Raw genomic sequence first — 27390 nt, forward strand, 5'->3', positions numbered from 1 at the left:
TCTTGTTGCCAATAAAGTGCAGCACAAAATATGCATGTTTCTGGATGTAAGTTTGCTCGCTGAGCTGGAAGGTTCATTTTCAGACGTTTCATACTAGGTAATATCATCAGTGAGCCTCCGGTGAAGCACAGGTGTTATGTCCTGCTTTCTATTTATGTGTTTAGGTTTCCTTGGGTTGGTGGTGTCATTTCCTGTGTTGGTGATGTCATTACAAACAGTACATTGGACAAACAGGCAGAAAACTAGCTACCAGGATACATGAACATCAACTAGCCACAAAAAGACATGACTCACTATCACTCATATCCTTCCATACAGATGAGAAAGGACACCATATTGAGTGGGACAACACATCCATCCTAGGACAAGACGAACAGAGACATGCACAACAATCCCTAGAAGCATGGCATTCCAGCCAGAACTCTATCAACGAACACATCGATTTGGACCCCATCTACTATCCTCTGTGAAAAAGAACTGGAAATGACATCACTAACCCAAAGAAAGCTCAACACATAAATAGAAAGCCAGACAAAACACGCACGCTTCACTGTAGGCTCCCTGATGATGTTACCTAGTATGGTGATGAAATGTCTGAAAACAAACATTCCAGCTCAGCGAGCAAACTTACATCCAGAACCTCAACCTGACCTACAAATCTTCTCAAAACTCACTAATATGCATGTTTATATAGTCATTCAGAACTTCTCACCACTGCATAAAATATAGCATGGACGCAAAACTTGTCAAATGCCCACCAATTTTATGTGAGTATGGATACATATTTTTATGATGATAAACAAGAATTATATGCAATTTGTAGGAATTTAGTGAATGCTGAATAAATGTATCAGCAATGGCATGGATTTCATTGGATAATCAGCAGTAATAGTCAGGGAGAGAGTAATGCAAATCATAACAAGCTAAAAGTGATTTGAAAAGCAAAGAGATAACCACAATGACTTTACTTCAAAGAGTGATCTGACAAATACTAACATAGAATCAAACAGTGTCACACTTCATCAAAGATGATACACAAGACACTGGTAAATGATTCATTAATTTGTTCAACGATAAAATTCTAGGAATATACAAGAACAAATTCATCAGTGGAAAGACCATTGTAAAAGCTACACTTCAATTGTGCCTTAGTGATTTAATGGTAACATTCTCATATCTGAGTTAGAGAGTTGTGGGTTCAAATCATGTTCCAGAAACTTGGCTATGAATTCCAGACATGTACTTCAATGATGCTGCAATATCAGAGATGTCATCTTGATGAGATGAGATGTTAAACCAAAGGAACATTTGTCACCTCAAGTGAACATTAAAGATTACATGGCACTATGCTGAAGTGTCCTGACCAATATGGGTCTCTCAATCTATGTCACAAAAAAAACATTGTCAGGTTACTATCCCACCCATATTTGTTGTAGCAAATCGACTATCAAGTTTCCTACACTGTAGCAGCAATGACACTTTAAAAGTATTTAATTTGCTGAAAGAAATCTTAAAAGGCACTATACAAAATGGCAGCCTTTCCTTTTTAACTGTGCATCTCTAATAAAAATAATTTGAGAGTTCATAGCAACTTTGATAACTTTGGAAAGCACAGGTATAATAACAATATTGTAGCAGTTGAAACAGTAAGAGACAACACTTTTCTTGAAGATGGGTGAAAGGACCAAATTTTCAAAGGATGATATGCTGCAAGATGCTGATGAAGCAACAATAACAGGAGTGAAAATATCCGAAGGTCAATAGAAGGCAGTATTGTTAACAAGAATCGAGAGTGTGATGCTGGAAAAGCAAAGCTGGTCAGGCAGCATCTGACGAACAGGAGACTCGACGTTTTGAGCATAAGCTCTTCATCAGGAATCCTGAAGAGCTTATGCTCAAAACGTCAATTCTCCTGGTCCTCGGTGCTGCCTGACCAGCTTTGCTTTTCCAGCACCACACTCTCAACTCTGATCTCCAGCATCTGCAGTCCTCACTTTCTCCCAGTATTGTTAATAAGTCAGGGTATGAAGAAAATTTCATCTTACTTTGTTTGAGGCATCCTTGGCAGAAATGTCATGTTTTTCTCTTTCAAAGTTTTTTTTTGAGAGCGTCAACTTCTGTATTTTAACAGTATCAAAATGTATGGCTGGTTGTTTTGCTTCTGGAATGGACATGGCTACACCAGTTATACCAGTAAAATCTGGAGGGTCATTGATGGGTGTGTCAGGACTGGAGATTGGACTGCTGTGTTTCAGGTTATGATATGGTTGTATTGCTCCTACTTTCATACTGAGCGTTTTAGATTTGCTGTTAGACATTGAGTCATGAAGAGTCCAGATGACTGAATAAGCAACGTTCTTTCGTGAAAATTACTTCTTCCTAGTTTTCAAGAGAATCAAGACAATGGTCAGTAAAAAGTACCATCAGTAAATTTTTCACGATTAACTAGTTATTAAACTTTACCTTGTTTTCCATCAATGTACATATTGACTGCTTTCATGAGAAAACACACAAATATTTAAGTGGTAAATTGATTGTCTGGGGTGATCAGTGCTTCAGTACTTACATTATATACTTTCAACCATAGGGCTAAGTTTTACCAATTTTTAGTTCAGATGAAGCACCTCATCATGTAAACACCATGTGAAATTTAAAATTAATAGGATATAGCCTGTTCTACAAAGCTATAAAACCACTGCTGTCCACTGAGCACATTCTTGTTCACCCACTTAAACAAGTTGGTATCCAAGCCAATGTCAAGTTTCCACATCATCATTCCACATCATTTGGTCATGGAGTCAGAGAGTCATAGAGATGTACAGCACAGAAACAGACCTTTCGGTCCAACCCGTCCATGCCGACCAGATATCCCAACCCAATCTAGTCCCACCTGCCAGCACCCGGCCCACATCCCTCCAAATCCTTCATAATCATATACCTATCCAGATGCCTTTTAAATGCTGCAGTTGTACCAGCCTCCACCACTTCCTCTGGCAGCTCATTCCATACACGTACCACCCTCTGTGTGAAAAAGTTGCCCCTTAGGTCTCTTTTATATCTTTCCCCTCTCACCCTAAACCTATGCCCTCTAGTTCTGGACTCCCCCAACCCAGGGAAAAGACTTTGTCTATTTATCCTACGCATGCCTCTCATAATTTTGTAAACCTCTATAAGGTCACCCCTCAGCTTCCGACGCTCCAGGGAAAACAGCCCCAGCCTGTTCAACTTCTCCCTATAGCTCAAATCCTACTTTCCCTACTTTCCATATCTTCCATATCCTTTTCCACAGTAAATACAAGGTGGCTCAGTGGTTAGCACTGCTGCCTCACAGCACCAGGGTCCCAGGTCCAATTCCAGCCTCAGGTGACTGTCTGTGTGGAGTTTGCACATTCTCCCTGTGTCTGCGTGGGTTTCCTCCGGGTGCTCCAGCTTCCTCCCACAGTCCAAAGATGTGCAAGTCAGGCGAATTGGCCATGCTAAGTTGCCCATAGTGTTAGGTGCATGAGTCAGAGGGGAAATGGTTCTGGGTGGGTTACTCTTCAGAAGGTCGGTGTGGACTGGTTGGGCCGAAGAGCCTGTAGGGAATCTAATCAAATACTCATGTAGTATCTCTCCCATTTTCTGCGGCTCCACACAAAGGCCGCCTTGCTGATCTTTCTCTCCATAGTTATCCTTTTATTCTTAATGTATTTGTAAAAACCCTTTGGATTCTCCTGAACTCTATTTGCCAAAGCTATCTCATGTACCCTTTTTGCTCTCCTGATTTCCCTCTTAAGTATACTCCTACTGCCTTTTACTCTAAGGATTCACTCGATCTATCCTGTCTATACCTGACATATGCTTCCTTCTTTTTCTTAACCAAACCCTCAATTTCTTTAGTCATCCAGCATTCCCTATACCTACCAGCCTTCCCTTTCACCCGAACAGGAATATACTGTCTCTGGGCTCTCGATATCTCATTTCTGAAGGCTTCCCATTTTCCAGCTGCCCCTTAACCTGCGAACATCTGCCCCCAAACAGCTTATGAAAGTTTTTGTCATCAAAATTGGCCATTAGAACTTCAACTTTTAAATCAGGTCTGTCCTCTTCCATCACTATTTTAAATCTAATAGAATTATGGTCGCTGGCCCCAAAGTGCTCCCCCACTGACACCTCAGTTGCCTGCCCTGCCTTATTTCCCAAGAGTCAGTCAAGTTTAGCACCTTCTCTCGTAGGTACATCCACATACTGAATCAGAAAATTTTCTTGTACACACTTAACAAATTCCTCTCCATCTAAACCCTGTACACTATGGCAGTCCCAGTCTATGTTTGGAAAGTTAAAATCCCCTATCATAACCACCCTATTATTTTTACAGATAGCTGAGATATCCTTACAAGTTTGTTTCTCAATTTCCTTCTGACTATTAGGAGATCTTTAATACAATCCCAATAAGGTGACCATCCCTTTCTTATTTCTCAGTTCCACCAAAATAACTTCTCTGGATGTAGTTCCAGAAATGTTCTCCCTCAGCACAGCTGTAATGCTATCCCTTATCAAAAACGCCACTCCCCCTCTTCTCTTGCCTCCCTTTCTATCCTTCCTGTAGCATTTGTATCCTGGAACATTAAGCTGCCAGTCCCGCCCATCCTTGAGCCATATTTCTATAATTGCTATGATATCCCAATTCCATGTTCCTAAACATGCCCTGAGTTCATCTGCCTTCCCTGTTAGGCCCCTTGCATTGAATCAATGCAGTTTAATTTATTACACCTACCTTGTCCCTGACTATTTAACTCGTTTCTGTTCTCAACTGTACCAGTCACAGATTGATCTCTTTCCTCACCATCTCCCTGGGTACACCCCCCCCCCCCTCCCCACCTTACTAGTTTAAATCCTCCTGAGCGGCTCTAGCAAATCTCCCTGCCAGTATATTAGTCCCCTTCCAATTTAGGTGCAATCCGTCTTTCTTGTACAGGTCACTTCTATCCCAAAACAGATTCCAATGATCCAAAAATGTGAATCCTTCTCCCATACACCAGCTCTTCAACCATACATTCATCTGCTCTATCCTTCTATTCCTGCCCTCACTAGCTCGTAGCACTGGGAGTAATCCAGATATTACTACTCGAGGACCTCCTTTTTAAATTCCTGCCTAACTCTATGTAATTTCCTTTCAGAATCTCAACCTTTTCCCTTCCTATGTCTTTGGTTCCAATGTGAACAATGACCTCTTGCTGGCCCCTTTCCCCCATGAGAACATTCTGCACCCTCTCTGAGACATCCTTGATCCTGGCACCAGGGAAGCAACACACCATGCTGATTTTTCGCTGCTGGCCACAGAAACGTCTGTCTGTACCTCAGACTGGAGAGTCCCCTAACACAACTGATCTCTTGGAACACAACGTACCCCTCATTTCATTACAGCCAGTCTCAATACCAGAAACTTGGCTGGTCATGCTACATTCCCCTGAGAATCCATCACCCCCTACATTTTCCAAAACAGCATACTTATTTGACTGTATCTGAGACATCCCCCCTTCCTATAACTGCCATCCATCACATTCTGTTGCTGTTGCAAATCCCTCATTGCTTCTAACTGTCTGTCCCTCAAGAGATCTTGTGGTGCAGTGGTATTATCCCAACCTCTGGGCAAAAGATATAGGTTCAAGTCCCACTTATCCAAGAAGTGTTTCGTAGCATACCAAACAGGAAAAAAAAACTTTATTTGTAATAAATTTTTGATAATTTCTTATTGAAACAATTAATATTAACATTTTCTTGCCCAAATTTTTCTTTTATGAAGCTTTTTATGTTGGGTATAATTTCTTGGGTTCCAGCAACCCTCTGGCATCTTATCCACATATGCCACATATCTTTAATTTATTTGTATTTCATAATAATGGTTACACCTCAGAGATTCAAAAAGACCAAAGTGACTGCCTCTATGGTTTCACCCAAAAAAAGGTTTGTAACCAGTACACATACCGAATTCACTTGTCCAGGTACTTTCCTTTTCTTTATCACTCTGACTCCATTTTAGTTTATTTTAAAAGAGTTGCTGTGCATGGTTCTGCATCATATTTCTCAATCAATCTTCCAGTATTTTCTTGAATATGCAGCTGAAATATGACACATGCTGTTACAAGAAAGTACCCACTCAATTTCAATTTTTTATCCCTAATGTGATTATAACGGCTTTACACAGTTCTAATTATACGTTTGTATATTTGAGATGTTTGATATTAAGTTGCTCAGTTAGTTTGGATGTTGTTTTTTGCCAGTGAAGTTAAAAAAGTGAATGACAATTTCTTGCCTTATTGGTTTTGACAGCTTGTATCTTTCATTAGTATATCTCATAATGAATTGATAAACTGTACCATTAATTAGCTACCAATGTTTACAAACATATGAAACAGACAGACAAGGAAAGACCATGTGACATGTCCCATCCAGACAAGGGGTATAGCATGTGTGCATCAGCAACCAACCCACCATCTTCTTGGAGAGATATATGAACTATTTTTAAATATTTCTCTCTGATCTCTTAAACCAATCAAGCAAGTTCCAAATGACTATCTTAATGTAATGCAAATAGTTATGAGACCCAACTACTTTCCATCATGTGAGATTTCTTCTACTCATAGAAAGTCATCTTGTTTCATTTTTTAAACCTATAACAAATCTATCTACAATCACCACAGTCCATGGCAAACTGTGCCAGGAGACATTGTTTAAAAGTATTGTCAAGTGTAGGTCTTGCCTCCACTGTTTTTTCTTTAGTATTGTGCCCCTTAGATCTTCTTTCTCAATCTAGCTCAAATATCCTAACCACCCACAGTATAGCCTTTTCATAATTTTGGAGACCTCTGTCATGTCACTACAAGACTACACTCCTTCAGCTAAACATGTTGATGCCCTAAGAGTTAAATGTCAAACTGGTGACCTTACTCAGGATTTTTGCTCAACATAGATATCTCCCAGCACGAATAGGACAAAATTGAGTACAATATTCAGATTGTATTACGATGGGAGAAGTATTGTATCTCTGGTTATGAAGTTCAATGTTTTTGTTATACATTATTATACCCCATTATAGCCTCATAACAATGTCCACAGACCTTCAGATGTTTATAAACAATGAGCCTTGCCTGATCCACAGCCATTAGAAAGTAAACTGGCTTATGCATATGTGCATGTGCTTGAAACTATCATAATCCAAATGCATCACTTTAGAACCCGTAATTGTATAGTGTCTTTAACATAGGAGGAATGTCCAAAACACTTCAGTGGAGTAAAAGGCAGAAGTGAATGTTGAGCTAAAGATTGAAACATTAGGAGGGTTAGCAAAACTTTAGATAGTTCTTGAAGGTATCAAGAGGATAATGAAGTACAAAGGTGGAGAGATTTAGGAAGAAATTCCATTGAGGGAGGCCTGGACATCAAAAGGCACAGCTATCAATGGAGCAGCAAAGGGAATGAAGAATGCATGAGACATTAAGGATTTGGGAGCCAATGCATGTCACAGAATATGGGGATAATGGTGCAAAGATCTTGATGAGGATTAAGGCATAGACAGCAACTTTTGATGAGCTGAGTTTTATGGAGGATAGTAGCCTGACCAGACAGTATTTGAATTCCAAGTCTGAAGGTCACAAACGCATGGATGACAATTTCAGATGCAGATAGATAGAAGCAAAGGTGAGTTAGGTGACTAAATGGAGGTAGTAATAGGTTTACATAAGCACCAATTCATCGTGTACTGGTGGATTGGGAACAAAGATATATTAACAAGCACAGAGATAAGGGATGAACAAAGTATGAAATTGGATACAAACAGCAGAGTTTTGCTCCAGCGTGGTAGAAGAAAAGCTGGACGATAAGCCCTGAATTTCAAATGTGGAAGCTTTATTAGGATGATTGAGGATTTCACTAGGAGATGAGCTACAAAAATGGCACCCTTGAGGCTAAATTACTGAGTGGATTCAGACAATCGAGTGATTATTTGGTCAGAGGCTGGGCTCCGTAAGATTGCAAAATTAATAGACTGGTTCAGCCTCAGTTGTTAGGGAGAGGGTAGAATCAAAGACAAAGAAACAGAGTTTGCGATAGGGACTGAAGATAATTATATGATATTTGTAATATTTAATTGGAAGACATATCTGCTTGCCCTATATTAGGTATCAGACAAGCAGTATGACAATTTAGAGAAATTTAAAGGATTAGGAGCAGGTGATCTTGAGGTAGAGTTAGGTATTTTCAGCAGCTTGCAATTGGAATCTGAGGTTGTTTTTTTGAATCTTGTCCAGCAATGGCATGTGGACAATAAAAGATAAGGCCAGAGATAGATCCTTGTGTCAATGTAATGAGAATGAAAAATAGAAGCCTGTGCAGGTGATTTTCTGGCTGCAAGTGGTTCGGTAAGAATGGAATCAGTTAAGGCCTGTCCCAGCCCGCAGATGACAGAGGAGAGAAGCTGAAGGAAGTTGATGTGGTCAACAATGATGCAGTTGAGCCTTGAAAAATGAGGGTTAACTCACTAAGTTAACGATCACAGCATATGTCTTCTGTGACATTGTAAGAACTGTTCCAGTGCCCTGTCAAGGTTGGAAATCTGATTGGTGGAATTTTTGGAAAAATCAGGGAGTTTCAGGAGATGACAAAACATTCAAAGGTGTTGGATAAGGAAGCTAGTTTGGAAATGGGTTGTATTTGGAAGAACAGAGAGGCCAAGGATGGGAAATTTGAGGAAAGGAATGATAATAGTAAATCTGAAGAGGTGAGGAAATAATGTCAGATTTAATTTCTGTGCTGCAATTGCTGGAGTGCAGCCTCTGGCTCAAAGTCAAATCTGCTGTCAACTAAGGCACAAATGATAACTTATCAAGATAGTAAATAAAATATAGCCAACTTTACTTGAAAGTTTAATTTCCCTCACTCCCCAGTATTATGCTGTTTGTGTTTTTCTATACAATTACAAATCTTGGCTACAAGATTATCTTGATGTCTTTTACTTAATTGTCTATTATAAAAAGTTTTAAAATTCTTCAGAGATAGAACAATAATGTTTTCATCAAACAATAAATTCCATCTTCCAAACAATAAATATTTTCATGGATTTAAAAAAATATTTTTAATTCTTGAGATTTTTTAGATATTTCTGATCAACCTGTTCGAAGAGTTTGGTTTTGGACTCGGCTCAATTCTTTGGTGGCTTGCATGATGTGCTTGAGTATCTGTCCTTTTAACTCCTAAGAGACAATGATTATTTCCCTTGTACAATATGCTGTCTTGGGCAGCCAATTCATGTTTCTACCCAAGATGATGTTGTGGCATCAAACATGTCCTTCATGCTTTTCAGCCATACTTTCATATTATTTTTTGATCAATACTTGTAGAATTGTAGCTTGTTGGGTACTTCAATTGATTTAAGCGAGGCATTTGTTTGTCAGATTCAATGTTTCCAATGAGTTGATTTCCACACCACATCGAGCTGCTGCTTCGCAATTGATCTGAAGATTTTATTTTATCTAGCAGGTTATAAATTTGCTCCTGAGCTGGTAGCTGAAGAAGAGCTCATGCTGAAACGTCGATTCTCCTGCTCCTTGGATGCTGCCTGACCTGCTGCGCTTTTCCAGCAACACATTTTCAGCTCTGATCTCCAGCATCTGCAGTCCTCACTTCCTCCTTTGTTTAGCATGTTCCAGGATAGATACGTTGTCCCAGTTGAACTGATGTTCCTCTTCATTTGTGTGTATGGATACCAGTGATAGTTATTCATGTGTTTTAGTGGCTAGTTGGTGCTCATGTATCCTGGTGGCTAGTTTCCTGCCCATTTGTCCAATGTAATGTTTGTTGCAGTCCTTGCAGGGTATCTTGTATATAACATTCATTCTGCTGGTTGATGGTACAGATTCCTTTTAATTTATCAGGAGCTGTTTCAGTGTGGTGGTAGGTTTGTGGGTTACCATGATGCTGAGGAACCAGAGGAGCTGGTCGTTATCTCTGAGATATCTTTGATGTATGGCAAGGTGGCTAGAGTCTCAGGGCGTGTTGTGTCTTCTTGTTTAGGTCTGTTGTGCAGGTATCTGCGGACTGTGCTTATCCTGTCATTCCTGAATACGTTATATAGGTGTTTGTACTCGGCTTCTCCTAGTCCCTGGGTGCTGCAGTGTGTTGTGGCTCATTTAAATAATGTCCTGATGCAGCTCTGTTTGTGGGTGTTGGGATGATTGCTCCTGTAGTTGAGATGTAGTCAGTGTGTGTGGCTTTCCTGTAGCTCTCCATTGGTTTTTCGTTCTATTGTGATGGAAGGGGTGTCTGTTATTGTTGTCTTCCTCTTTGGTGAACTTTATACCTGTAAGGATTTTGTTTATGTGTTTGTGGGTTTATTCTAATTTGTGGCATTTCATGACGACATAGCGGATGCAAATCTTGGGCTGGATCATGGGAAAGGGCTGTTCATTCTAACCTCTGCATAACTGCTCCTGCTATAAGCCCTGATTTTGGTGATCCCATTGATTTGTTTGTAGATCTTGTCATTGAAGGGGAAGTGAATTGGAAGGCACAGGTCCGCTAGTTTGAGGATGCTGTCCTTGCTGATGGAGTTGTTGCTGTCAGGTGTTTGTGTCCTTGATTCGTCGAGCAGTGAGGCCAGTGTTTCTTTGGCTAGGGTGATATTTATTGATGTGAATAGGGCCGTCACTTTGAAGGAGACCATGACCTCATCGTTCTCGATCTTGGCATCTTTGATGATGTTAATGAATTCCTGGGTGGAGTGGACGGAGCGGATTGAGTCTTCTACTAGGTGTTTCCGTTTGTGTTGCAGTTCCTTTGCTAGTCTGTATGTCAGTGAACCAGGAAGTGAGACTATGGGTCTGAGGGGGGCCCACTCCATCTACTCTAGTTTGAAGTGGCCTGTAGTCCAACTCAACTCTAACTTTGTCTCTTCCAAGTAGGTATTGATGAAAACATTCATTTAAAAAAAAAGGCCTGATACATTTTCTCAACATGAGCTTACCATTATGTTTGTTAGCATACTAGATGAAAATATAACTGGTTGTTCTTGTATTAGGATTGCTCCAAGTCCTGCCAACTGACATTATACGACAAGGTAACTTTATAGTTCAGCATTGGCGTTTCAGTCACTAGTTACTTGATTTTAATGAGTGCTGCTTATTATTCCATGTCTCAATACCAATGCATGGCTGGAAGTTGCAATTATAGTCACAATTCAAAGACGAATTTGCCAAGAATTATATTAAGTAGTTGATTAATCCAATAAATTGTCATACGTTTTTACATTTATTGATTGCACACTGATCCTTTCCAGGATCAGGTGAAGATCTTTTGACCACAATGACATGTGTATTTGGTTTTGGAAATATTTAATTGCAATTTTTCTCACTTCGTTTCAGATACGTCTGGCAAACTCTGCCTTACAGTCGCATTGGTTTGTGGACAGCAATAATTTCTTGCATTTTTTTGGAAATTGAGACCCCTTTGGAATTTTTTTAAAATAATATTTCCTGTTTAACATGAAATCTCATGTAACTGTTGTTAAAATTTCTAATGAGCAAGGACAAAACAACACTGTCAACAAATATCACCAAGGCCACTATATTTGATATGCTGGCATCAAATAATTATCTGGCACCATATGTACATTATTATTAATGCAGTGTTTAAGAAATTATTTGCCAATGAAAATTAACCTTCACATGAAGGCAGGCAAGGGACTGTCCATGATTCTTATGTTGTGTAAAGTTGCCCTGAGATCATGGATAAAGAGTTTTCAAATGAGTGACACAACTTAGAAAGTCAGCCCCAAAAATGTGATATATCAACAAGTGCTAAGAGTTCAAGAGCAATCCTTGAAGGGATAGTCCTCATCAGAAAGCTGTCTTCTTTTGATAGAAGATGGACCAGAAGAGAAAAGGAATTCACCTATGGAATTCCTCAAACATTTCAGCTAAAGAGCAGGATGGTGCCTTAACAACATTAATGAGATCAATACACTCTGTGTAACAAAAATTAGAAATTGCTGGAAAAAAAAACTCAGCAGGTCTGGCAGCACCTGTGGAGAGAAAGCAGAGTTATTATTTCAGGTTCAGTGACCCTCTTCAGAAATGTTAATTCACTCTGTGTAAACTATTTGTTCATCCTCTCGCACCAGTTAATCACCCATTTGTCTAATTTCTAGATGAACTGTGAGAAAGAGAGAGAAAGAGATAATGTTTCAAGTTGAGATGACTCTTCAGAGCTGACAACAAGTGGGAGGGGAAGTATTTATGCAATAATTGTGATGGTGGAGTGCTGTGGGAGAAAGGGTGCTTATACTGTAGATTAAGTGTTTGGAATGTGAGAATACCAAACTGGAAAGAACAGATGGTCCCACTGGAGTGTAAATAAAGTTTGGTTGAAGTAAAAGATGCCTTTGTTTTAATAGTCAAACTCGAACCTTTGTTTGTTTTGTTGATATGTTACCGTACAAAACTGAATTGTGTTTGCGACTTTGTGTATATATAAGTATATGAATAAAGCATATTTGGAAATTTAATAAAGTATTAGATCACTGTCTGAGGCCCTTCTGCCAAAGTTAAACGGGGGTCTGCTCAGTTATCAGACCATCCCGGTGCCTCAAATGCACGAAGATATAGTCTTGTACAAGTAAGAGATAACTTTGATTTTTTTGGTTGATAGACAAACTCCAACGTTTGTTTCCTTGACATGCTACTGTACAGAACCAAACTGTGGTTGTGACTGTATATAAAAGATATTTTTTATGAAATAAGAAAACCTGATGAGCTATTTGAAACAATCAAGTTTCTTTTCCATCTGAAGAAGAAGTGAACATTTAGTGAGACAACTGCAAATCAAAATAGGGAAATAGACCTGAAAGCCGATGTATGGGAAAACATTTTCACTTGAGAATGGTTTCATTAAAGCATCAACTCTATAATATTTCCTGGAGTTAGAATTGTGTAAGAAATCAATGGCTCTCATCATTAGGCATAAATTGTTCAGCCGGGCTAATTCAACGTAATCTTCGACACTGACACAGAGAAGTTCACTGTGGAAGCAAATGAAATAGATTTTTCTGTTTCGGGTGAAGATTTGGATGTTTTCATTGAGTGTTTTTATTCTAGATTTACATTAGTTTTATTCAGAGAATAGGTATTAGAGACGTAAGATTTATTTTTCTGAAAAATACTCTGTTCAAAAATTTACAACTTGAAATATAAGATTATTCAAATAGAGCTTATTGATTCAAGCAAAGTAAAAAAATTGTGCACATTTCCAGAAAAAAAACTAATGTGATAGCAGATGCATTATTTAGAATGTGAAAATGATAGAATGAGAATTTAGGGAAACATGACAAGAACTTGTTGAAATACTGTACAGATGAACAGTGTACGTATGTGTGTTTTGTGCTTTGCTGTCTGTTTCATGCATTTCAGTAGAAGATATATTTGAAAGTAACATTTCTCTTAAAGGTGGAATACATAAGGCAATATATGTTATGTTTGGACTATGGACCGAAAATGTGAAAAATGGCCACTACTTTTAAAAAGGGGAGAATAAACAAGGAGATTTTGCAAATTGGAAAAACAAACACAGAATCAGAACAAACATCTGAGTGGTCAAGTGGCAACTTAACACAGAATCTGAGAGGGAAATGAAACAGAGAGGAGCAATAAACCTCCAAACGTTGGCTGCTTCAATCTTTCTCTCTCCCCTTTGTGTGTAAAGTTGCTATCTCCAATTTTCTATTAAAAGACCAGAAAAATTACATTTGGAGACACTGAAATTAGTAATGCCAAAAAAAAATACAGTACAGATGAGGCCCTTCAGCCCATCAAGTGTGTATAACCAAAGATATATTACTACCTACAATAGTGCCAGTTTCTCATACTAGGCACTTCAAGTGCTCATCCAAAAACCTTTTAATGGTTGACATTTCCTGCCTCAACTATGCTCCCAGGCAGTGCATTCCAGATGGCCATCACCTGCTGGGTGAAAATATTTTTCCTAAAATCTTTTCCTGTCTTTCCCTTTAAAAATTATGTCCTCTTGTTACTTCATCTCAGGAGAACAGCTGCTTTGAGTCACCCTGTTCAACTCTCCAGTCTTACAAACTTTTATCAGGACCCCCCTCAACCTTCTCTGCTCCAAATAAAACAACTTGAGCTTATCCAGCCTCCCTTCATAGCTAAAATGCTCCATCCCAGGCAACATCCTGATAAATCTCTGCACCCCCTCCACTGCAATCACATCCTTCCTTTAGTGTGGTGACCAGAACTACATCTGGTCTAACCAAATTTCTAAACAATTCCAACATGACCTCCCTGCTCTTATGATCTATGCCACAACTGACAGAGGCAAATGTCCTGTCTGCCTTCTTAACTACCTATCGTTTTGTCCCTTTTTCCAAAATGCACCATCTCACATTCATCAGGGTTAAGTTCTATCTGCCAGTCGTCCATCTGAAAAATTCATTTATATCTACCTGTAACCTAACCCATCTTCCTTCTCCCTGTCAATCACCCATTCAATCTTTTTGTCATCCATAATTATCAGTCCCCCCCCCAATATTTTTGTTGATATAATTTATGAATATCATTAAAAAAAGGATCCAGCACTGATCCTTGTAATATGCCATTGTACACTGGGCTCCAGTGAAACAAATAACCTGTCACTAACCATATTTTAGATCCAACTTGGCAAGTTACCCTGGATACCATAAGCGTTTACCTTTTTTTATCAGATTCTCAAAGTCCTTGGTAAAATCCATATAAACTATATCAAATGCCCTACCCTCATCCAGACACTTGGTCACCTCCTCAAAAAATTCCATTAGATTTGTTAGGCATGACTTAAGCTATGCTGACCATCCCTGATTAAATCGTGCCTCTCCAAAGGAAGATTAATTTTCTCCTTTACTATTTTCTCCAGTAGTTTCCCACCAATGATGTTAGACACACTGATCTGTAGTTCCCTGGTCTATCTTAACCACCCTTATTGTGAAGTGAAACCACATTAGCTGTCCTACAATCCTTTTGCACCTCCCCGGTGGCCAAAGACAAAAATAAAATATACAGGGCACACTCACTACGGTTATGGTTGACAAGCGCACTCTCAGCTTTCTAAGTTGCTTCACTCATACCATGCTGTTAGTATTTTGGAGTTGTCACTTTCTTGATTATTTCTTTTCGAGTTCTTCTATCTTGTCCTGAAGGTTAGTCTTGCGAACAGCTGGAACTTTCCTTGGTAGATGCTGAATTCGTTCCCCCTCTTTCATTTACTTTGAGATATCATTCTAAACCTGTAAATACATCTTGCATTCCTCTAGGATCTCTTCTGCAGTCAATACTTTAGTGTGCTGTGCCTTGCTGCAAATCATTTCTGGTATATCAAAGGTAAACAGTCTAAGTTTTACTCTGCTTCGTCTCAGAGGAGTGACTTTTACTTGCCATCAATGACATGGAACACTTGATCTTTTTCTTGTCATTAAATTGGAATCTGAGTAGTTTATCCTCTCGACACAAATATAGTGCTATCATATAGCCTCAACCTTACTTTAGAAAGATTCATTTTTTGGATTGCTGCGTTGAGCCATTTCACATAGGTCTATGAAGGTCAGGATGTTGTGTGGCACACAAGGATACTTCCTAAGTTTCATGTTGATTTGTTGTTTTCCTGCTGCAGTCATCATTCCAATAGTCATATATCATTCATTGTCTATCGACCTGACTGAACCAACCTGTTGTATGATGTGGAGTGATTTATCAGGATCTTCTGCTGATCTCTATCTAGGAGCTATCTGTAGCCACATTTTATGCTTCTTTCTGGCCAAACAAGATGTTCAAAATGATTTGAACTTTAGCAGTGAGAATACTGCTTTATCTACGCTGAATATGCCATTTTTTCCTTTGTGCAATGACCTCCACAGTATTCTGCCTTTTGTCTACAATATTTTGCTACTTCACATTGGAATACATAATTCCAATTATGTTTTAGAATGGGGTATGTTTTACGGTAAAGATAAATTATACAAGAGGGACGGGTTGCACCTTAGCAGGTGGGAGACCAGCATTCTGACAGGCACGTTTCCCACTGTAACACAGGTGTGCTTAAAAAAGTAGTGGAGGGGAGGGGACAAACTGGAAATTCAAGAAGTAAGTTAAAGGGAAAGTGAGAATAAGATAAGTTAAGAAAGACAACCGAATCAACGGAGCAGAAAACTCAAGAAGGAATCATACAGTATGGTCAAGCGAAATAGGGATTGATAGGAAGTGTGAGGGGAGTAACAAATTTAAAATATTATGTATGAATGCACGAAGCGTAAGAAATAAGGTGGATGACCTTGAGGCTCAGTTGGAAATTGGCGAGTTTGATGTTGTAGGGATAACGGAGATGTGGCTTCAAGGGGCTGGGAAATGACTATGCAAGGCTATACATGCTATCAAAAGAACAGACTGATGGACAGAGAGGGTGGGGTGGCCCTATTGGTGAGGAATGATATTCAGAGTCCCTTGAGAGGGAGGACATAAAATCAGGAGATGTAGAGTCAGTATGGATAGAGCTGAGAAATTCTAAGGGTAGAAAGACCCTAATGGGAGTTATCTACAGGCCCCCAAACAGTAGTCTGGATGTAGGGTGTAAGTTGAATAAGGAGTTAAAATTGGCCTGTCGCAACGGTATTGCTACAGTTGTTATGGGGGATTTCAAAATGCAGGTAGACTGGAGGAATCAGGATGGTACTGGACCCCAAGAAAAGGAGTTTGTGGAGTGCCTCAGAGATGAATTCTTAGAACAGCTTGTACTGGAGCCTACCAAGGAGAAGGCAATTCTGGATCTGGTGTTGTGCAATGAACCGGATTTGATCAGCGAACTCGAAGTAAAGGAGCCATTAGGAGGTAGTGACCATAATATGATAAGTTTTAATCTGCAATTTGAGACGGAGAAGGGACAATCGGAAGTGTCAGTATTGCAGTTGAACAAAGGGAATTATGGAGCTATGAGGGAGGAGCTGGGCAAAGTTCAATGGTTCAATATCCTAGCAGTGAAACAACAATGGCAGGTATTTCTGGATACAATGCAGAAGGTGCAGGATCAGTTCATTCCAAAGAGGAAGAAAAATCCTAAGGGGAGGTAGGGGTGGCTGTGACTGACGAGGGAAGTTAAAGACTATATTAAGATAAAAGAGAACAAGTCAAACATAGATGAGTGGGAAGCCAGAGGACTGGGAAATTTTTAAAGAGCAACAGAGGATAACTAAAAAAGCAATATGCAGAGAAAAAATGATGTACTGGCCAAAAATATAAAGGAAGATAGTAAAAGCTTTTTTCGATATGTGAAAAGACAAAAAAAGGTCAAGACTAAAAATGGATCCTTGAAGACAGAAATGGGTGAATTTATTATGGGGAACAAGAAAATGGCAGAAGAATTAAATACGTACTTTGGATCTGTCTTCCCTGGGGAAGACACAAGCAATCTCCCAGATGTAATAGTGGCTGAAGGACCTAGGGTAATGGATGAACTGAAGAGAATTTATATTAGGCAGGAAATGGTGTTGGATAGACTGTTAGGTCTGAAGGCTGATAAGTCCCCCGGACCTGATGGTCTGCATCCCAGGGTACTTAAGGAGGTGGCTCTAGAAATCGTGGATGCACTGATAGTCATTTTCCAATGTTCTATAGATTCAGGATCGGTTCCTGTGGATTGGAGGGTGGCTAACGCTGTCCCACTTTTCAAGAAAGGAGGGAGAGAGAAAACAGTGAATTATAAATCAGTTAGCCTGATGTCAGTGGTGGGAAAGATGCTGGAGTCAATTATAAAAGATGAAATTATGATTCATTTGGATAGCAGTAACAGGATAGGTCAGAGTCAACATGGATTTATGAAGGGGAAATTGTGCTTGACTAATCTTCTGGAATTTTTTTGAGGATGTAACTATGAAGATGGACAAGAGAGAGCCAGTGGATGTAATGTACCTGGACTTTCAGAAAGCCTTTGATAAAGTCCCACATAGGAGATTAATGAGCAAAATTAGGGCACATGGTATTGGTGGCAAAATACTGACTTGGACTGAAAATTGGCTGGCGGACAGGAAGCAAAGAGTAGTGATAAACTGGTCCCTTTCGAAATGGCAGGTGGTGACCAGTGGGGTACCATGAGGTTCGGTGCTGGGACCGCAGTTGTTTACAATATACCTTAATGATATAGATGAAGGTATTAAAAGCAATATTAGCAAATCTGCTAATGATACAAAGCTGGGTGCAGGGTGAAATGTGACGAGGATGTTATGAGAATACAGGGTGACTTGGACAGGCTAAGTGAGTGGACGGATGCATGGCAGATGCAGTTTAATGTGGATAAATGTGTGGTTATCCACTTTAGTGGCAAGAAAAGGAAGGCAGATTACCTAACTTGACTCCATTTAGATAGTAAAGGAGAAGTACAACAAGATCTCGGTGTTCTTGTACATAAGTCAATGAAAGCAAACATGCAGGTACAGCAGTGAAGAAAGCTAATGGCCCCCCATGCTGGCCTTCATAAAAAGAGGAATTGAGTATAGGAGGAAGGAGGTCCTTCTGCAGCTGTACAGGGCCCTGTTGAGACCTCACCTGGAGTATTGTGTGCAGTTTTGGTCCAAATGTGAGGAAGGTCATTCTGGATATTGAGGGAGTGCAGTGTAGGTTCACAAGGTCAATTCCCAGAAAAGCAGGTTTCTCATATGTTGAAAGATTGGAGCGACTGGGCTTGTACACACTTGAGTTTAGAAGGATGAGAGGGGATCTGATTGAGACGTATAAGATTATTAAAGGATTGGACACTGTGGAGGCAGGAAGCATGTTTCCACTGGTGGGGGAGTCCAGAACCGGAGGACACAATTTAAAATAAGGGGTAGGCCATTTAGAACAGAGCTGAGGAGAAGCTTCTTCTGCATGCAGATTTGCTCGCTAAGATGGAAGGTTCATTTCCAGACATTTCGTCACCCTACTAGGTAACATCTTCAGTGGGCCGAGTTGTTGATTTACAATACGTGTTTCTGCACAAATCAATCTCTTTCCCGAGAGTAAGTCTCTCCATTCTCAGCAATCATGCTCACGGTGGGTTCTCTTACATTTAATAGAATCTTAATTAGATAATTGTTTTGTTGTATAAATTCACAGGATTCTGTGAGCTGTGTGAATGTAATCACATAGTAAGCAACAGTCTCTTTTCCACTTTTGGGTTTAATATTGGACATATATTGTCTGTTAATTATGTTCACTCAGATTTCAAAACATGCCTTCAAGGTTTCAAAGTTTATTCAGTTTTGTGTTTTCTGTTATTTGGACAGATTGAGGATGAAACATTTTAAATCACAATCTTATTCCAATGGTGATAAAAGTAGGACAATTAATATCTGCTTGGATTTGTTCATTAAAGCTGTCGCAACCTTGTAGATTTGCCACAGCAAGGGGTAAACTGCAAGTTGTTTCATATCACTTTCCATTTCAACTGGAACTGGAAAATAAAATTTGCAACCATTTTCTCATATAACCAGTTCTTTCAATTGTGGTCTGCATCTTTGTTCCTTTCCTGTGGCTTCCTAAGGCTTTTAGCAGATTTAGTAACTCTAACAGTCCTGATTACCTCTTTAGTGTCTGTGCTGCTCTAAAGCTCTTCAACACTCAAACTCAACTTCACGCTGACAGTATGTTAGAGATGAACGTCATGATTAAGGTCACATGACTATACCAAACCAAGCAGCCCATTAGTACTTAGAACAGTACAGGCCCTTCGGATCTTGATGTTGTGAAGGCCTTCAGTGTAAATTTCTATAGCTAAGTTTCTGGTCAATGGTGGTGGGAAAATTCATTAGTGGCAATTCCATAATGGGGAGATGATCAAGTTCACTCCAGTTGGGGATAAAGTTAAAAATCACACAACACCAGGTTATAGCCCAACAAGTTCATTTGGTGTGGGAGATTAGAAATGCTGTTTTTGCAGGTGAGGGAGGGGGTGTAGTGGGGGGGAAGGGAAGGGGAACATTATACAAACAGTCGCGGAATTCTTGTAGCATGTAGCATACTTAAGGCTAAGACTTTAATGAATATAGAGGGTCTTTTAAAGAAAATAGTTTTAAGCTAGGAAATAACTTTAAAGTGTTGTAGTTGACCACAAAAGGAAACAGCAGGGGCACTTCACAATAAAGCTTATAGTATGATAAGAGAAACTGGATAAAAGAACAAGCTGTAACAAACAAGGAACAAAGAATGCAGACAAGGACAGCAGGATGGCCAGATAAGAAAATAACTAGAGAAAAAAAACAAGTGAGGTAATCGGCTTATGATAGGATGGGAAAAGGGAGGTGTGATTCCGCAACTTGTAAACTAAATAAGAATGCTAACAGGCTCTGTTTTCGCGCTCATTTTTGTTTGATTGCAGAAGTGTCCGGTACTTGCAAGGCTGTAATAAATTGTTTTTTTCCCCAAGGCTTTGTCTCAGGTTGATTGATTTATGAGCGAATTCTGTTTCTCACAATTGGGGGCCTCGTTCCGGGATCCAAAACTCTGACTGCTCGACACTCTTGGGACAAAGGGGGAGGTGCACCTTACCGATTTTGGTGATCTCCGACTCCTTTGCTTGTCATTCGCGGTTTGGGAGAGTATGATCCGGACTGGGAGACCCTGGAAACAAGGTGGGCAGACGCGATGGGTTCGGTTGGGCAACTCTTGTGCACAAGACCCAGGTAGGGAAAGGTCTTAAAGGATATATGCCGGCGATCGGGGGCAGCGGTATTTGCTGCAGGAATTGCTGCGGGACGGGGCGCACCGAAATGACCAGGTAACTCTGTGCACAGACCAAGGTAAGAAAAGAGACCTTTAAGTATTGCCTTGGTGGTCGGGACGTACAAAAGTACGGGGAATTGGCAATATATAAAATTAAGCGTATGTCAATGGAAAACAGCTCGTGTCAGAAGGGCTAGTAGCTGAAGGGATATTGAGGGTGCACTTCGTAACTAACTTATGGCCAGACATCCAGAAAAATATTCAAATGCTAGAGGAGTAGTTGCGGGAAGTGTCTGTGAGACACGGTGTCTGTGTGTGTGTGAGAGCGACAGCGAGAGAAAAGAGCTGTACAGCAAGTAGAAAGTTTAACCCTTTGTGATTCGGTTTGAATGCACATTTGTTTGTTGGTGATTGAATGTTTGTGCTTTGTTCCCTGAAGCTTGAGATCTGGGACTGTTTTGAATCTGATTTCTACTATGGAAATTTTAACATGATTTCTTTTAAGGTTAAGGATTTTACAGATTATGAAATAGAACCTTAACTCCTGTTCTTTTTACAGGTTATGACTGCCTTATTATCAGTTTCTAACTAATCTCTTTTATCCTACATAAAAGTGATTTATGGAGAACAGTTGAAGTCTCAAAAAGCATATAATTGGTCAGATTAATCAGACGAGTAAGGTGTCTAGTCAGGACCCTGAAGGGGGTGTGGAAGAAGGTGACACCGGACCTCATTAAGATTAATTAAATTAGAAACAATGGGAGGCACGGGGAGTTGCCTGGGTAACGATTGATCTGTAAATAACGTTAAAGGGGAATATATTCTGCCCGACAGTCCTTTGGGGAAAATATTGGGTAATTGGGAACACAACTCCCGGACGCGGGAGAAAGATAAGGCTACAATGATAAACTATTGTTGTTTCACTTGGACTAGAGAAAGTATTAAGGCGCCTGGTATTTTTTTTGGCCCAAATACGGGTCCGATGAGGATTGGCTGTGTCAAGATCTTAATATATATGTCAATCGAAATGAACCGTACAGTCAAAAAGTGTCCGATTATGCGGCTTGTTGGATAGGGAGCACGGGAGTAAAATTATGTCTCATGAATACGGAGGAATCAGGGAAAAAAAAAATGAAAAAAGGGAAGCCACAATGGGATCCCTTAACATGTTTGCCGCCCCCATATACTACTCCCCGGAACGAGCCGACAGCTCCCGAAGTAGAACCGAGTCCAGACACAGAAAGGGGAATGGACTCTGAACTCAAAGATGCAGAACCTGGGAGGGGGGTTCCCAGAATCACTCGAGCCACCACACGTAAAGGAGGGCAGAGATAATGGAAAATGTAAAATTATGTCCCTTACGAGAGGTTCCGATTGGGGAAGGTACAATCCGGCTATGTAAACTCTCCCTTAACTAGCAGAGAAATTAGGATCTTTAAAAAGGAAATGAAAAGTTTAATAGACGATCCGGTTGGACTAGCCGAACAATTACAGGAATTCCTAGGGCCTAATTTGTATACCTGGGGAGAACTGATGGCAATTTTAGAAATGTTATTTTCAGGGGAAGAACGAGGTATGATTAGGAGAGTGACTTTATAGGAATGGGAAAAGAAGCACCCAGTTGGGGAAGAAGGGGCCCCAGCAGAACAGAAATTCCCAAATGTTGACCCTCATTGGGAAAATAATGGCAGAGAAGATAGGGAGTCAATGTGGGATCTACGAGAAATGGTAATATTAGGAATTAAAGAGGCGGCACCTAGATCACAAAACTTTGTTAAGGCCTTTGAAGTACGACAAGAGAAGGCTCAAACCCCTTCTGCATTTCTTAAAAGGCTCAAGGAGGCCACAACGAAGTATTCAGGAATGGATATTGATAATCAGATAGCACAGGGACTCTTAAAGGTCCAGTTTGTAACTAAATCATGGCCAGACATAGAAAAGAAATTACAGAAATTAGATGGATGGAGTGAAAGACAGATGGAAGAATTGTTATGTGAGGTACAGAAAGTGTATGTGAAAAAGGAAAACGAGAAGCAGAAACAGAAAGCCAAAATGATAGTGGCAGCAGTAGAAGAAATAACAAAAAGGAGAATGGGATCAAGGAATAACAGGAAGGGTAGGGGAGGACACTAAAGACAAGGGTCAGATACCCAGGAAAGGAAGCAACAGGCAGGGTGTCACCATTGCAGGAAAGTGGGGCATTTTAAACGGGAATGCCCAGAATTAGCATGAGAAAGGGAAGCCATTTCCATAATGACTTTAGATGAAGATTAGGGGAGTCAGGGGTTCCTTTCTCCTGAGACCCACCGGGAACCCTTGATAAATGTAAAGGTGGGACCTGAAGGGAGGAGACAGTATTTTTGGTGGACACGGGAGCAGCACGATCATCCCTAAGTTTTAGACCTACCAGTGTTAAATTGACTAACAAGAATCTCAGGGTTCCGGAATAAAAGGCGAGGAATTCTTGGTGCCTATTTTTGAGCCAACCCGAATTAGAGGAAATGATGAGGAAGTGACAGGATAATTACCAACTGTAGAGTTCAATGATAAGTTTTTAAAGAACTATATTGTGGCGCTCGGCTCTTCTTTGTCTGTCCTTAGGAAGAAGGGTCTATTGACCCAGACACCTCCACTTGAGTTCGCAGTACATCGGATACGACCGGGTGATTGGGCCCTGATAAAGACCTGGAAAGATACCAAACTGCACCCAAGCTGGGAGGGACCGTTCCTAACTGACTACTGAAACAGCCATACGAACTGCTGAAAAAGGAGTCATCACACTCGTGTTAAGCGCCTTGTGGATGCTCCTTCCCCTTTGGCAGAGTGGCAAGCACATCCTGCAGACAACCCTCTGAAAGTCAAGCTGAGCAAAAAGAATGGACTGAGAAACAGACTATTACGTATTGAGTAAAAAAAAACTGTATCCCAAAACAATTGTAAGTGTTGCATGGACTCACTCCTCCCTGGTATTAAAAGGGTTAGGGAATAGACAGATAGCGTTGTGAGCTGAAATGAATGGTCAGCTTTATGTTGTCACGATAATATTGGCACTAGCTGCCAAGAGGGTGGGAAAAAAATAATTTTACCACTTTATGTCAGAATTATGCTAAACTAAAGGGGCATGCCGACTGTTGAAGATGTGCGGAGATCCTACACAATGGGGAATCCGGAATTCCTCTCACGGTAATACCACTTACCAAAGAAGTGTACGATGTACAACAATTTGACTCGGGCTCAAATTATACAACTTGGAGATTGCAGGATGGTTCCCTCGACCAGCCCCGAAAACTCTGGGTGCTATCGATGGCCTTAGAGTTTCCCCACCGAAAGGAGCAGTAAATACCACTGGTTTCTGTAATCGGAATGATACCGTACACTTTCAATTAGGAAAATCATCTTGTGTCTACACCAGCCAAGCTACTGCCACGACCATTCCCCAAATATTAAACGGAACATACTGGGTGGGTGGCTTAAAGGCCTACCCATTTATCTTTAGCGAGAAATACGTTTGGAGTGGCGGATGTAACGGGAATGGGTGGTGGGACCATCCAGTTCAAACACTGCCTCAAAGCCAGAAAGGCTGGAGTGGCTGCTGCTACCTCACCTATATAATTGCCCACTTGAGGCTGTTAAAGAGAGCCCTAAAAAATACCTCAGAATAAACAGGGAGGAAGGTGAGTAACCCAGAAAGTAACCGAAGGAGATCGCCTCCTCTGGACTTTGATACGTATGTACGGGACAACTCGAGCAGGAGTAGAAATACAAAAGTTGGCGGCTTCCCTGGAAGAGTTGGCCAACAATACTGCTGATGCGTTGGCCGAAACCCAATCCCAAATAGCAGCCATAACGACCAAAATGATTGCCACTAACGACCCTTCAGAACAGGATGGCTCTGGATTATATTCTAGCAGAGAAGGGTGGTACCTGTGCACTAATTGGAGAGGAATATTGTACGTACATACCTGAGGTCTCCTCTAACATTACTGATATCTCCAAACATGTGCGAGACAAAATCGCCAAGATAAGGGAGTCCGGTAATCGGTATCGGAACGAAAAAGGATGGGAATGGGGGAATTGGGGATTGACTGGTTGGGGAAGGTGGTTAGTCACTCTAGCTATCTCTGGATTTTTGATATTAATGGGTCTGGTGGTAGGGTTCAATGTCCTAAAATGGGTAATGAGCGGACTGATGACATCCCTTGGGGAAGGAACCCAAATAAATCATCAGATGCTTTTACAATCAGCAGGTGGTATGCAACAAAGAGAAAGTCAAAGAATGCTTCTAGAGTTCGAGGGACGAACAACACAAATGTAAAATGTAAGATTGTGAACCTTGTTGTTGTGGTTCTGTTTGCCGAGCTGGGAATTTGTGTTGCAGACGTTTCGTCCCCTGTCTAGGTGACATCCTCAGTGCTTGGGAGCCTCCTGTGAAGCGCTTCTGTGATCTATCCTCCGGCATTTGTAGTGGTTTGAATCTGCTGCTTGCGGTTGTCAGTTCCAGTGGTCGGTATATTGGGTCCAGATCGATGTGCTTATTGATTGAATCTGTGAACGAGTGCCATGCCTCTAGGAATTCCCTGGCTGTTCTCTGTTTAGCTTGTCCTATAATAATAGTGTTGTCCCAGTCGAATTCATGTTGCTTGTCACCTGCGTGTGTGGCTACTAAGGATAGCTGGTCGTGGCTAGTTGGTGTTCATGGACGCGGATCGTTAGCTGTCTTCCTGTTTGTCCTATGTAGTGTTTTGTGCAGTCCTTGCATGGGATTTTGTACACTACATTGGTCTTGCTCATGCTGGGTATTGGAGGAAAGATCACAGAAGCGCTTCACAGGAGGCTCCAAAGCACTGAGGATGTCACCTAGACAGGGGACGAAACGTCTGCGACACAAATTCCCAGCTCGGCTAACAGAACCACAACAACGAGCACCCAAGCTACAAATCTTCTCACAAACTTTGAATTGTGAACCTCATCGCCAAAAGGCGTAAGAGGGCAGAACACAAGAAAATGAATTAAAAGAGACTTAATAAGTGCAGAAACAACAGTTAGAGAAAAAGAAAAAGGGGGAATTGTGGGAGATTAGAAATGCTGTTTTTGCAGGTGGGGGAGGGGGTGTAGTGGGGGGAAGGGAAGGGGAACATTATACAAATGGTCACGGAATTCTTGTAGCATGTAGCATACTTAAGGCTAAGACTTTAATGAACATAGAGGGTCTTTTAAAGAAAATAGTTTTAAGCTAGGAAATAACTTTAAAGTGTTGCAGTTGACCACAAAAGGAAGCAGCAGGGGCACTTCACAATAAAGCTTATAGTATGATAAGAGAAACTGGATAAAGGAACAAGCTGTAACAAACAAGGAATAAAGAATGCAGACAAGGACAGCAGGATGGCCAGATAAGAAAATAACTAGAGAAAAAAAAACAAGTGAGGTAATCGGCTTATGATAGGATGGGAAAAGGGAGGTGTTATTCCTCAACTTGTAAACTGAATAAGAATGCTAACAGGCTCTGTTTTCGCATGCATTTCTTATTGATTGCAGAAGTGTCCGGTACTTGCAAGGCTGTAATAAATTGTTCTTGTTTCCAAGGCTTTGTCTCAGGCTGATTGATTTATGAGTGAGTTCTGTTTCTTACATTTGGAAACACTAGTTTTCAGAGCACTGCTCCTTCATCAAGATACAGCTACCTGATGAAGGAACAGCGCTACGAACATTAGTACTTGTTGCGTGATTTTTAACTTGGTCCACCCCAGTCTAAAACCAGCACCTCCACATCACAGTTGTAGATAGACATTGCCTGCGTAGCACCTGTTTGCTGTTGAAAGTCACTTAATTTAAATGCACCAGGCCTAATGCTGTATTTTCACCAAAGTGAACTTTAAGAGTGCAGAACCCACAACACGTTAAAGAAGTTGACGTCACATTGACATTCGCGCCGTACTCCTGGTAAGTGGATTGTGCGCATGCGCGTAATGCGACCGTTTGCTGTTTGGGGGCACGGTAATTACAGCTGGAAACGTGAAGCAGATAAAATGTCAAAAAAAGGGTGAGAGCCAAGCGTCGCAGTTTTTATATAATGATATTAAATTATATTCATAGTATGACAATAAATTAGTAATCCGAATATTTTAAATGTTGGTATACTGGAATTAGAAGTATGGGATGACACCAGAAAAGCATGACGTTTGAAGGGAGTTTAAACATTAGGCATGAGCATTAATAATGATACAGAATTAACACAATCTTTGACTTTTTGCCTGGAAGCCTTTAAAACTAAGAGATTCGCTGAAGAGTGTTTGTTTTCTCTCCTAAATACTGTATCAGAAAACAGAAAATGCTGGCGAAACCTGGTCGATCTGGCAGCATATTTGGGAAGAAAGCAGAGTTAACTCATCATCAAAACTCTGTATATCGAGAACGTTTAACGATTAACTTTTAATTTACCTGCAAGGTAGACCTTTCCCTCCTTTTAAGTATGACTGATAATTGGGGTTCATGTACAACCGAGGCCTATTTACCCTGTGAACTCCTCTCGCATACTGTCCGCGCAGGCGGCCGGTTGCCTGGTTACACAGACGCCGGTCTTGCTGCAGTGCGGCTCCACTTTTAGGGCGGGACGTTAAGCGACGTCCGG

The 27390-nt window shown here is 40.6% G+C and overlaps 1 protein-coding gene and 1 long non-coding RNA gene across 2 annotated transcripts in view; one reads left to right on the forward strand and one right to left on the reverse strand.

Moving 5' to 3' along the window:
- Nucleotides 1-1994: 1994 nt before the first annotated feature.
- Nucleotides 1995-27332, reverse strand: LOC140483078 (uncharacterized). Its single transcript, XR_011961882.1, has 3 exons — nucleotides 27201-27332; nucleotides 5968-6101; nucleotides 1995-2379 (listed from the first exon to the last, which is right to left on the reverse strand). It is a non-coding gene; the product is annotated as an uncharacterized lncRNA (long non-coding RNA).
- sanbr (SANT and BTB domain regulator of CSR) overlaps nucleotides 26732-27390 on the forward strand; it is an 808920-nt gene continuing 808261 nt past the window's right edge. Inside the window, exon 1 of the mRNA XM_072580998.1 lies at nucleotides 26732-26802. The gene's annotated coding sequence lies outside the window, so the exon portion shown is untranslated. The remainder of the gene's footprint in view (nucleotides 26803-27390) is intronic.

This window comes from Chiloscyllium punctatum, chromosome 11 (assembly GCF_047496795.1).
Source record: "Chiloscyllium punctatum isolate Juve2018m chromosome 11, sChiPun1.3, whole genome shotgun sequence".
NCBI lineage: Eukaryota > Metazoa > Chordata > Chondrichthyes > Orectolobiformes > Hemiscylliidae > Chiloscyllium > Chiloscyllium punctatum.